This window comes from Mirounga leonina, unplaced genomic scaffold, assembly GCF_011800145.1.
Source record: "Mirounga leonina isolate KUSES-001 unplaced genomic scaffold, KU_Mleo_1.0 Mir_96, whole genome shotgun sequence".
NCBI classification, from domain to species: domain Eukaryota; kingdom Metazoa; phylum Chordata; class Mammalia; order Carnivora; family Phocidae; genus Mirounga; species Mirounga leonina.
The window spans coordinates 1,703,742-1,716,061 of record NW_023270871.1 but is presented as its reverse complement, the minus strand read 5'-3'; the positions used below and the strand labels follow the sequence as shown (position 1 = coordinate 1,716,061).

Below are 12,320 nucleotides of genomic sequence, written 5' to 3'. Positions count from 1 at the left end.
ATAGAAGTTCCACAGGAGCAACCCAATAAATAATGATAGTAAGAAATTATAACCCATTGAATAAATATGGATTCAAGTGTAAACACTGAAAATAGACATAGATAGATAATTAGGTAGATGGGAGAGAAGGCAAAGTTTTTTTGTAAGAATATAATGCCACATGATAAAAAAAGAATATGAAGTTAAAAAATTAATAATTTGCCACCATGACAGTAATACTTGGAACAGAGAAGAAATATGAAAGATGATAAATGAATGAGTGAAATTTGATAACAGAATACTTACAGTTTTCAAAATGTCTCCCCACATCTTACTTCTTAATTATAGGGTAAAAAAATAGCAACTTTATAGTGGAGAATCTTAGTGAACACCACCTTAAACAAGGGATAGAGTTATCATCTCTAATGACAGGACCATCTGACATCACTTCCTATTGTGATTGGAATCAACACCACCTTCATAGTATTCCCACCAAACTCCCTAGTAACCTGAAGTATAATGAGAAACATCAGGCAAACCCAACTTGGGATCCATCATTCAAAATAAGCAGCTTGTACTCTTTAAAATATCAATGACATGAAAGACAAAAAGGGCTGAGAACCAATCCTCACTAAAGGAGATGAATAGACCTGATAACTCCATGCAATGTGTGATCCTGGATTGGCTCCTACACCAGCAAATTCATATCACAACAGAAGATATTAATCGGACAATTGAAGGGATTGGAATAAGGTTTGTAGACAAAGTAATGTGATCACATCAATATTAAATTGTGCTTTCCTAATGCAGATACATTTTTTCACTGGGAAGATAGAATATCTGAACGGATGATAATTGTGAATGCACGTGCATGCAACCACACAGTATAATGGAAAACTGGAATAATGTTGGGAGAGTTTTACAACCTTTCTAATGAATAAGTTCAAACATTTGTAAGGCTAGGACTTCTTGGTGCCCACCATCCAGTCCTATTCTGTGATGCCTATTCAGAATTATAGACTGACCATTAGAGGTTCAGTGCTTCAGGTCAAGACCTGGCCCTCCAGCAGGGCTTAACCCTTAAGGGACACTAGCACTTGTTACCAATAGTTACTTCCCAAAGAAACTCTCTGAGCAATAAATGTAGGTAATTTTCCTTTAGGAATCAGCTTCTGAGATCTTGAGATTGGACACTAGCAAAGATTTTAAGCAGGTACCTGGGGAAATGGGGTATGGGGGTGGCAGTATGAAGTCAATAGAGCAGTTAGGAGGTGGGAAAATTCAGAGTCCTTAAAATGGAGATGGGTCTCAGTCACCTGGAGGTGACTCTTGAAAGAACTTCCTAAGGTCCCTATCATTCGTGGTTGAGAGAATCTTCTCTGTGGAGACTGTGGTGATTACAGCACAGAGAGGGGTTAAGGAAAGCTCCCTAACCCCTCCTTCCCATTGTTCCAGGTTGGGGAGGGTGAGGACAGATTAGCCAGTGGAGCAGGTACCCTGGGAGGAGGAGCAGATGGGCCAGAAGTAACATAGAGAAGAGAAAAGAGTCAAGACCCATTCCTCTCCTCTTCCGCAGCTGCCTGCCAGTACATTCACTTGGCTACCAGCAGCGCACATGCTTCCAGAGTCCATAGTTCGCTGTGCAGTGCTCCCGGGACAGGGCTCTGGGCACAGGGCTGTGCCCCAAAGCTGGAACAGGAGCAAGCATGGTGGGGCAGTGGACACTGCTCCTTGCTGCCTTCCTTCTGCCGGGGTTCCTGCTCTCAGAAGCCGCCAAAATTCTGACTGTATCCTCACTGGGTGAGTGCTCGGCAGGAGAATCAGAGACAGCTGCATCCCAGGCACCTCAGCCCGGGCTCAGGCAGACAGCCTTGGGTCAGAGGGTCATTCCATGTGGTTTTCCAAACAGGGCTTGGGTCCCAGGCTATGGAGAAGAGGGTGTAGGTCAGGAGAAAAAACATTTCCTCTTTTTATCTGCTCTGGAGGGGCTTCCCATTGTGCATAGCTGGGGCCAGAATTTAGATCCAGTGCTGACCTGGAGATCTCGAGCCTCCTACTCCAGGGAAGGCAGGGACTTTCAGAGGTACAGCCTAAAAGTTATGGGGTGTGCAGTAGTTGCCAGTAGAAAGTGGAAGGTGAGGTCAACTTCAGGCCCCTGGAGGCCAAGGACGGGGGCTCCTGTAGGCAGCAGCACAAACTGGGAATGTCATTAATAGGACACCTGGAGAACTGACGGGGCCGAGGAGGGGGCCCCAGGACAATCAAGCTCTTGGGAATCCCCTCTCTCTTTCGCCCTTGCTGCTGGAGGGTTTTGAAGGACAGTGAAGCAGTTAATTCTGCGTGAAGTCGGGTTTATTTCCTTTACTCTTCCCCAAAGGGAACAGAAGGCACAGGAACATTTTCAGGATAAGGAGGCATCATAGGATGGAGTTTCCCCAAGAAGTTTCTGGATCTATTGTGAAAGGATAGGGGGCTCCCAGGATCACTTTTAGATCCCTCTGAATCTGGGGATCCTAGAGCTGGAAAAACCACAGAGTTCATCTAATTGGGCAATAAGTGTAGGCGTCCCCCTTTTATTTCCTGATAGGTAACCTGAGGGTGAGGGAAAGGAGGGGCCTTTTGCAAGAGCACATCAGACCTCCCTGATGGACACACTCTGGACTTTACTCACTGTTTCTTACCTCAAACCTGTCCTCTTCCCCAAACTCTACTCTTTACCGTGGGGATTCCTAAAAATCAATATTTAAAAACCTTGATTTCTATTTTAAATTAATTTTTAATGATAATGGCAAAAAACAAAAACAAGAACAAAACAAGCTTTCTCACGTCTTGAAAGCACATGTCCTCCAGACTCTGAGAGGGAGAATTCGGGTTTGGGGACGCTGGAAGCCCCTGCTCTGGCCCAGACTTCACTGGGCTCACCAAGACCCTCAGGAATGGCTGCCTCTGTGGGATGACTTCTCCCCTGTTCCATTTCTTCTGTGAGTTGAATGTGAGCAAGAGTAGGCAGTCTGAAGAGGTAGGGATTTTTGTTTTCTATAATCCCTGTTACCTCAGTCAGCATAAGTATAGATATAAAAAACTAGAGTAGTTTCCACAGATACACACCATTACTGTAGTCCTGCATCCCTCTCTGCTGACCCAATAATCATGAGATCTTCATCTTCCAAATAACCCTCACTTCCCAATGTGGGAAAATTCTATTCCCTTAGTCCTGATTTTGCTTTCTTTGCTTCTGAGACCCATAGACTCAAAAAAAAAAAAAAAAAAAAAAAAAAAGCCCCATGTTGGCTCATGGTTTTAGAAAATCATTGTATTGATAGAACCTGTACCTCCTAGAGGTTCAACCTTCTCCTTCCTTAGAATCTCAGGAATCTTAGGATGGGTGTTATCCCAGTCTATCATGTGCAAGATCCTGCAGTTCCTCCCAAGGGCCAACAGTTATCCTGAATGCCTTAATTTGATGGTTAGCAATTTTCAGGCCCCAACTGGAAACATCCTGCCAAATATATTTGAATCTCAAGGATTTTGATTCTAAGTGGTGGGTTTACCTCGTTCTGCTTCAAATCCTATTTCTTGCTCTGATATTCAAGTTCCCATGTGTCTGGTTCCCACTCTAACATAAATTTCCAGAGAGAAGGATTCTATAAAGAGCTTTGACTGATTGTCCACTAGGAACCCTTCCCAATTCCACACACAGCACTGTGTCTAATTTCTAGTACAGTTATTTCTTTGGGGCACGGTGTCTCCATAAGGCCTGGCTAAAATCAATATGTACCTAGGATCAGGAACTCCTTAAGGCCTAAGCAGAGAAGCTCATCACACTGACATGAAGACCATACAAAAGGAAGTATTTGATGGAGGATTGCCTCAGGTCAAGATTTGGGCAGACCGGATATAGGTATCTCTGCTGGGACTTACCCAAAGTGAGGCAGGGGGACTGAAGTAATTAATCTTCCTTGGATCACCATCAACACTCTGCCCCCTTACCTTGCATATCCCCATCCTCCACATCAATTTCAGACTCTCTGTTCACATCCTCACAAAAATGAAATTTTGTATTGTTCCTAGGTGGAAGCCATTATCTACTGCTGGACCGGGTATCTCAGATTCTTCAAGATCATGGTCATAATGTCACTATGCTTCTTTATGGAGAAGAATTTTTAATCCCAGGTATGTTTTCTTGGAATCATTGAATTCTTCTATCCCAGAGAGACGGTGTCTACTGTACAGCTCTGCTTAGCACAAAATCTTTCTGAATCTAGTTTCATTGAAAGAAGTGGAAAATCTGTAAGTGTGTATGTTTATGTTACCTGCTGGATATCATAATAGGCTCTGTAGATCTGGCCATAACTCCATGTTTTACCCGCTTAGCTAGGTGTCATTCCCTTTCAGGCAAGCTCCATACATCATTATGATCATTTTGATAACTACTGCTCTGTGGTGTGCCTTTAATTGTGTTGAACAGAAGTGTTCAGCCATATTTATAGCTTCTGTTATGTAAGGAGAGCTGCTCTTCCTTTTTTATAGGTTACTTTCTACTTCTGTTATGAGATCTGAACTTTAAGAAAGCTTCTTAAAAAGATGTCTTTTAGTCATGTCCTAGGATCAGAATCTATCAATGAGATGATGGTATATTCTTGAGAAGTCACTGGCTGCCCATGACTTGTGCATAGTGATGTCAGATGTTCTTGAGTCACTGAATCCAAAAAATTTGTAGCTAAGATGAAGCTCATCAATCTTGTCAAGTCTTTCTGTTGACAGACAAGGATATAGAGGACAAGAGACCTAAAAATATTTGCTCATGTTCGCACAGCAGGTTAATAATAGAGTTGGGTGGTTCTGGAAGTTTAACTGGGTTTCTCATTCAGAATTGCTGAAGTTTAATTTAAAAAAATAAAAAATTAATCATTTTTGATGAAAACAAGTCTGAGCAATTATGAAAGTCTGGAGATGAACTTCAGGCTCTATTACTGTTTAATCACCTTCTAAATCAGGTTCTATTTTGTTCACTGGATATCCTTTCTTTTTTTTTTTTTTTTAAAGATTTTATTTATTTATTTGACAGAGAGAGAGCGCGAGAGAGGGAGCACAAGCAGGGGGAGTGGGAGAAGGAGAAGCAGGCTTCCTGCCGAGCAGGGAGCCTGACGTGGTGCTCGATCCCAGGACCCTGGGATCATGACCTGAGCCGAAGGCAGACGCTTAATGACTGAGCCACCCAGGCGCCCCTGGATATCCTTTCTATACACACCCCTTTGTATCTGCCTTGTTTGTCAGTCTGATTGTGTATTTGCCTTGACTGCCAACCATGGTAGTTGTAGTCCATGATCATTTTGTTTTGTGGTTCTCATGGGTTGAGGAACTACTGAAAGCTTTAGACCCTCTACCTCTTTAACAAACATGCCCACGCTCAAAATTACAAACCATTCAGGGGACCCATGGATTCCCTTAGTTTTATTCTTAGTTCCAAGTTTTAATTGTCCAGAGTTTCTTGCAATATTTACCATTCACTGGAAATTTCTGAGGTTTTGTGAAGTGTATTATTTAGTTTCTCTTCAGCAGTAGACATTGGTAGAGGTCTGCAAATAAGGAAACACATGATTGGATTATTTTTATTGACCTGATGGAATACTCATTGTTGAACCTTTTGAGCCTGTATTAACTACCTGTTTGGATATCTTCTATATAGGGTTTTTATTTACAACTTTAATGAATAAATGACTGCAGAAAAACTCAATTAGCTACTGTTTCTATTGCTGAGATGTAGGATTGTTCTAATCAATAACTGAAATCACAAGTATATGATGCCACCTTCCAGTGGACTTAATTGTCTGCAGTTCTGACTCTTCCTTTTCCTAAGAGAGCTTGCTGTACCTCTCCTTCTACCAGGTAGATATTCCCCAGGTGACAAGTCTTCTTTGTTTTGGCGCTTCTGTGTAGTTACATCTTTGGTTCTCAGGGGCTTGCCTACAAACACTCAAGTGAAGTTCTGCCTGGAGGGACATTGTCCTGACCAGACAATTCCACCCCTTGAAGCCATTTAGTCCAGCTTTCTTTGGGTTTGGAGGTAGGAGAGCAGATCAGCAGCGAATGTAAGGAAGCCCTATGTTGGAATTCAGGCTTTGATTAGACTCATGGGCTCCTTAGTTTATCTCTCTAGATTTGCTCACTTTAGCTTTGGGAGTTAAAGAACCCAGTATCTTAGTCTGCTGTTATCAAGGTGAGGTCGGTTTCTTTTTGCTGGGGTTTATAGAGTTTAATAAATTACAACCACCTTTCCCTCTGAATTTTAGAACCTATTGAGAGAAGGTTACAGGACTTAGATCAAAATGCACCTTTATCTAGCTGATCAGGGAGCTTTCCTTTAGATCTTCATTAACTGTCAAGGCTGAGTAGTGGCTTGAAAAGAGGCTCTGTATAACCTCTGGGTTTTGTTCTGTTTATTCTTTATGGTGCCTTAGGTAGTTTCCTCCCATGTTTGCACTGACTATTCTCAGGAAGACCCCAACCCCAGAGCTTTCTCTCCCTACAGCTCTCTTGTGGTATTCTGGTATTCTGCCCTGTGAATTCTAGCTGCCATGTCCTCCCCCAAATCTGAAGTGCTCCCTCGGGGAGATGGCCAGACCACATCTGGGTTTCTCCTCCATGAGCTGTATCCTGGACGTTTTCTCCAGCCATCCATGAATGTTGTGTGCTACCTGGGGTGCAATGTCTAAAAACCATTTTAACATGTATTTGGTCTGGTTTTATTTAGTTGTTTAAAGCAGGAATTTCAGGGCACCTGAGTGGCTCAGTTGGTTAAGCGACTGCCTTTGGCTCAGGTCATGATCCTGGAGTCCTGGAATCGAGTCCCACATCGGGATCCCTGCTCAGTGGGGTGTCTGCTTCTTCTTCTGACCCTCCCCCCCTCATGCTCTCTCTCTCTTATTCTCTCTCTCTCAAATAAATAAATAAAACCTTGAAAAAAAATAAAGTAAGAATTTCCATATGATCCTATCGTGTTCTTGTGGCCACAGACTTAAGTTCCTTATCTTCATTGTTTAAACCATTGTATGGAAGTAATATTGGCAATTTGTTATCTTTGGACATACATGTGCTGGCCTATATATGTATCTATACCTGTGAAACTATCAACATCATCATGATAACAAATGTATTTCTTCTTCCACCAGAACATTTTTTTTTAAAGATTTTTATTTATTTTTATTTATTTTTTTTCTTTTAAAAATTTTAGAAAACAAAACAAAACAAAACAAACAAACGCGGTAAGGGACAGGCACAACAAGGCAGTCCTGAGCGCTCGCGGCCGGGACCCCAGGAGGAGACCGCCCTTCGCCCCGCCACGCACGCTGTGCTCGCGTCCCCGACCAACCGGGAGTTTCGCGCCCCCGGCGAGGCAACGATGAGCGGAGACAAAGCACGGCATGCCAGGCAAAAAAGGCGGCAGCTCCTCGGCTGGCCAAGCGCCAGAGCGCGGGCTCGCCCCGCCGCAACCGGCTCACACACGCCCCACCAAGTCCAGTCCCCACACCACCAGCACAGCTTGCGGCGGGGACGACGAGGCGCCCGCGTCCCACGGGGGGCGGGGGGGCCTCCCTGACCGACTCCACCACCCGCTCCTCGGACACGCCACCGACAGCGGTGGCCCGGCGGAGGGGGTCGCTGGGAACGGGAAACGACGCTCCCGGCTCGGCCTCAGGCACCTGAGACGACCTGGAGCGCCCCAGGGGCACCACGGAGGGCCACGCGCACAACGCGCTCCCCGCGCCCAAGCGGGTGAGCAGCGCGGCGCCGGGACGGCCCTCCCCGTGGCGGGGAGGACCGCGCACCCCACGAAGCCAGGGAAGGCAAGCGAGCGTGTCGCTGCGTCGGGGGCCCCCGGTCCCGCGAGCGCCGTCAGGCAGAACACGGGAAGCGGGGTCGGGCCGGAGCCTGCACCCCCCCCCCCGCCCCGCACCCCCCACCTCACCGCCACGGCGGGCAGGGGCGAAGGAGCGAGGGGCCCGCGGGCAGAACGAGAAGAGCGGTCCCATTCGCCATGAATGTCCGTCCCTCGTGTGACGCGGCTTAGACCCGGCCCGGGGGGAGCGCGAGAGCACCACATCGATCTGGCAAAGGATTTTTATTTATTTATTTGAGACAGAGAGAATGAGAGACAGAGAGCATGAGAGGGGGGAGGGTCAGAGGGAGAAGCAGACCCCCTGCTGAGCAGGGAGCCCGATGCGGGACTCGATCCAGGGACTCCAGTATCATGACCTGAGCCGAAGGCAGTCGCTTAACCGACTGAGCCACTCAGGCGCCCCTCCACCAGAACATTTCTAAGTTCTTTTACAATCTCCCCTCCAGCCTCTCCCACCTTTCTATTCCCATTGCCTATCGATCCCTAATACATCATCGTGTGTTAGATTGCATCATGTAGATTTTATATAAATTCGATCATAATTATGCCACCTCATATTTTGATTTATTATACTCAGAAAAAATATTTTGAGATTCATTTATAATGTGTGTATGCATAGTTCATTCCCTTTTATTGCTGAATAGTGTTCTATGTACGGATTACCACAATGTGTTTATTTAGTTGCTTGTTGATGGACATTAGGGTTGTCTCCTGTTTTGAGCTATTACAAATAAACTTGCTCTGAAGAGTTGTGTACAAGCTTTTGTATGAATATGTACTGTCTTTTCTCCAGATTAATTGGTAGGAGTACAGTGGCTGAACCATAGTTTCGATGTATGTTTAAGCTTTTAAGAAATGGCCACACTGTTTCCCAGGAGGCTGTAACATTCTGCATTCTCACCAGAAGTGACTGCAAGTTCCATGCACACCACATCCTTGTCAATACTTGGTATGGTTAGTCTTTTTACTTTTAGCCAGTGTTGTGTGGGTGTTTAGTTGTATTTCATGGTGGTTTTTATATGCATTTCCTTTATTACTAATGATGCTATGCATTTTTTCATATGCTTATTTGTCAGCCATATATCTTCACAGATGAAGTGTTTCCCAAATTTTGCCCATTTTTAATTGGGTCATGTTTTTCTTATTATAGAGTCTTCAGATATAAGTATTTTATCAGGTATTCTTTCCCAGTCAATGACTTATCATTTCACTCTCTTAGCAGTATCTTTTGAAGAGCAGAATATTTAATTTGATGAAGTGCTAATTTCATGCTTTTGAGACATGTATTGGTATGAATATATGATTTTTTTGCTTATTTTGTCAAAATAATGAATGGCATTAATTGATTTTCAAATGTTAAGCTAACTTTGTATTCTGGGAACAAATTCCACTTGGTCAGGATGTATTTTCCCTTTATGTAATTTTAGATGTAATTTGCTTAAATTTTGGTTTAAATTTTATATCTGTGTCAGTGTGGTTCCATGTTCTCTGATTTTCTTGGGATTTTTTTCTTTCTTTATTTCTGACAATGTTATCAGTGCAGTACTTTCCTGACAGAATGAATTGGGTAGTGTTTCTCTTTAACTTTTCTGGAGGAGTTTGGGTAAAATTATTGCTGTTTCTTCCTAAATTGTTGTAGCTACCCTGAGAGACAGGCTGTCTCTCCCCACCCCGAAGTTAGGTTTGAATATTGAGACTTATAGCCTTATATACACATAAAGAGGTTATAAAATGGTTTATTAGAGGCTCTTGGCTGGTTCAGTCAGTAGAGCACGCAACTTTCAATCTTGGGATTGTGGGTTTGAGCCTCCACTTTGGATGCAGAGATTACTTCAACATAAAATCTTTAAAAATATACAACAGCTCATTAATAATGTAATCAAGCTTCATGGAGGTAGTAAAGCAAGTCTCAAGCTGGTCCAAACATACACTGAGAGAGCAGGAAAAGGAGGATGCATTTAGGCTTTTATGGTGGTCAGTCTTGGGGCTGGAATGGCCGTTTCCCTTCATGTTTGACTGATGCCCAGAACGTTCTGTGTTTCATTTATTTCAGTTTGAACCTGTTATAAGTAAGTCATTATGGCATTTTATGAGACCTGCTGCCTGAGGCTGGTGAGGGAGTTGAATGTTTCACTGAATGTCTTGTTTAAAAGACTAGTGTTTGCATGTAGAGAAGGCAATCAGTGCCTTGGTCATGATCAGTAATGTCTGAAAATCTGTAGACGATAAGGAGTCTTGCTTGAGGCTGTGTATTGTGCCTTTGGTGTGTGGAGACACATGTGTAACCTTCATTTATATTTTGGATATCTATATGGCAAGAGATTCTGTGCTCTTTACCCAAATGGAACAACCTCTCCTCTTTACAGGTCTCTTTGGAATGTCTTTTTCTTCTTTAAGTGAACTTTGGTAGTTTCTGTCTGTCTAAGAATTTGTCCATATCATCCATTATCTAATTGATTGCCATCTAAAGTTCATAGAATTCTCCTATAGTCCTTTTCATTTCGGTGTGGTCATTAGTGGTGTTCCTTCTTTCCTTTCTGGTCCTAATAATTTGTATCTTTCTTGTTTGTGAATTTTCTTGATCTGTTTCAAAGTTTCAAAGAACTGGCTCTGCTTTCATTGATTCCTGTTGGTTTTCTATTTCCAATTTTATTAGTTTCCCTCTAATCTTTGTTAATTCTACCTTCTGTTTTAGGTTTAGTGCACTTTCTTCCCCAGTGTCTTAAGGTGGCAGAATAGGTTATTGATTTGGTAACTTCCTTTTTAATATAGGCATTGAAAGCTGTAAATTTCCTTTTTAACTCCTTCTTTTGGCACATCACATAAGTTTTGGTATGTTGTATACTCATTTTTTTTTGTCTCTATGTATTTTATGATTTCCCTTGTGATTTCTTTTTGATACATGAGTTATTTAAAAGGATGTTGTTTAATTTCCATAATTGGTGAATTTTCCGGTTTTCTGTCTGTTGTTGATTTCTAACTTTATCCTGGTGTGGTCAGATAGCCTGTGATAAGTATGTTTTAACATCTATTGAGACTTATTTGTGGCTGAACATAAGGTCTCTGCTGGAAAAAGTCCCAGGTACCCTTGAGAAGAATGTGTATGCTGTTGTTGGGTAGAGTGTTCTGTGTATGTGTGTTAAATCTAGTGGATCAATGTGTGTAAGTCTTCTGTCTCTTTACTGATCTTCTTTCTGGTTTTTCTATCCATTATTGAGAGTGGGTGTTGAAATGTCCAGTGATTACATAGAAGTGTCTGTTTCTCTATTCTGCCGCTTTTGCTTGAGCTATTTTTATGGTCTCTCATTAGGTGCATATGTGTTTATAATAGTTATATCTTTTTGCCATACTGAATCTTTATTAATATATAATGTCCTTCTTTGTCTCTTGCAATCTTATTTCATTTAAAGTCTATTGTGATTGATATTGTCTCATCTGCTTTCTTTTGCTTATTCCTTGCTTGGAATATCTTTTCCCATCATTTCCCTTTCTGTTTGTCTCATTGGATCTACTGTGAGTCTGTTGAACAAAATATGTATAGTTGGATCGTGTTTTTCGTTGTGTGTGTGTTTGTGGGCTTTTTATTTTTGTATTTATTTTTTAAATACATTTTGTTATTTTGAAATAATTGTAGATTTACAAAAAGTTGCAAAGATAGTACAGGAAGCTCCCATAGACCCCCATTCTCTTTCCTCTATTGTTAATCCCATTCTATTTTTAATTTTTTAAAGTATTACTTTTTATTGAAGTATAGTTGACACACAATGTTACAGTAGTTTCAAGTATGTGACATATTGATACACCAACTGTACATGTTATGATGTGCTGGTCGCCACAAGTGTAGCTTCCGTCTGTCATCATACAAGGCTATTACATTTGGATCATGTGCTTTTATCCATTGTGTTAATGTCTGTCTTTTCATTGGAGAGTTTAGTCCATGTACATTGAATGTAATTACTGATAAGGAGAAACTTACTTCTGTCCTTTTGCTATTTGTTGTCTATATGCTTTATAGGTTTCTTGTTCCTCACTTTCTGTATTACTGTTTCTTTTGTGTTTAGTTGATTCTTGTTGTGAGATGTTAAATTCCTTTGTCATTTCCTTTTGTGTATATCTATAGCTATATTTTTATGTGTGTTACCATGGGGATTTTTTTTTTTTAATTTATTTATTTGAGACAGAGAGAATGAGAGAGAGAGAGCACATGAGAGGGGGGAGGGTCAGAGGCAGAAGCAGGCTCCCTGCCCAGCAGGGAGCCCGATGCGGGACTCGATCCAGGGACTCCAGGATCATGACCTGAGCCGAAGGCAGTCGCTTAACCAACTGAGCCACCCAGGCACCCTACCATGGGGATTTAATTTAACATGCTAAATCTATGTCACTCACATTTTAATTTATAACAGTTTAAGTTTAATAAAATTCAAAAATTCTCCTCATATAT

At 42.2% G+C, this 12,320-nt stretch overlaps 1 pseudogene across 1 annotated transcript in view; it reads left to right on the top strand.

Annotated features, from left to right (window-relative positions):
- Positions 1 to 1,685: 1,685 nt before the first annotated feature.
- Positions 1,686 to 12,320, top strand: part of LOC118006330 — a 28,479-nt pseudogene continuing 17,844 nt past the window's right edge. Inside the window, exons 1-2 of the transcript XR_004678050.1 lie at positions 1,686 to 1,779; positions 4,051 to 4,152. The product of XR_004678050.1 is annotated as a UDP-glucuronosyltransferase 3A1-like (transcript). The remainder of the gene's footprint in view (positions 1,780 to 4,050; positions 4,153 to 12,320) is intronic.